Here is a 475-nt window from a genome sequence, read left to right as displayed (position 1 = left end):
AATTTCAGTTGAACTCCGATCGAACCAATAAATTATTGAACCAATGACTTTATCAATTTATTGACTGGTCCAATTCTCGCAACACATCATCATTTAAATTTGAAGATTCCACCAAATCAACACCTCCTTTTAACTCCTTCCAATCAGTCCAATGCATAAGTTTTTCTTCCAAATTTAAAATTTCTTCTCTCCATTCATTTAAATCTTCCTCTACAATTACCACTATACCCTTCTTTGTTTCATCTTCCCAATGCTTCTTCAGCACCACCTCTATCATCACATCTAACTCTCTCAAAATGGTGGCTTCCACACTGACTTTGGACCCCTTCTAATTACATTATCCAACATATCTAATCGGCCCTCCGAATCTCGGCAACACCCTTCTCCACATCCCATCATCATGAAACACTCCGATCCATATGCCTACCTACCCATTTCTTTAAAATTCAATTTTTACGTAACATGTTAGTTATGT

The 475-nt window shown here is 36.8% G+C and overlaps 1 protein-coding gene across 1 annotated transcript in view; it reads right to left on the bottom strand.

The window, feature by feature from the left end:
- Positions 1 to 475, bottom strand: part of LOC107627573 — a 5,816-nt gene that overhangs the window by 1,034 nt on the left and 4,307 nt on the right. The gene's annotated exons all lie outside the window — the stretch shown is intronic.

Source organism: Arachis ipaensis, chromosome B02 (assembly GCF_000816755.2).
Source record: "Arachis ipaensis cultivar K30076 chromosome B02, Araip1.1, whole genome shotgun sequence".
In the NCBI taxonomy this organism is placed as follows: Eukaryota; Viridiplantae; Streptophyta; class Magnoliopsida; order Fabales; family Fabaceae; genus Arachis; species Arachis ipaensis.
The sequence above is the reverse complement of the archived record's forward strand: the minus strand, read 5'-3'. Positions and strand labels throughout refer to the sequence as shown.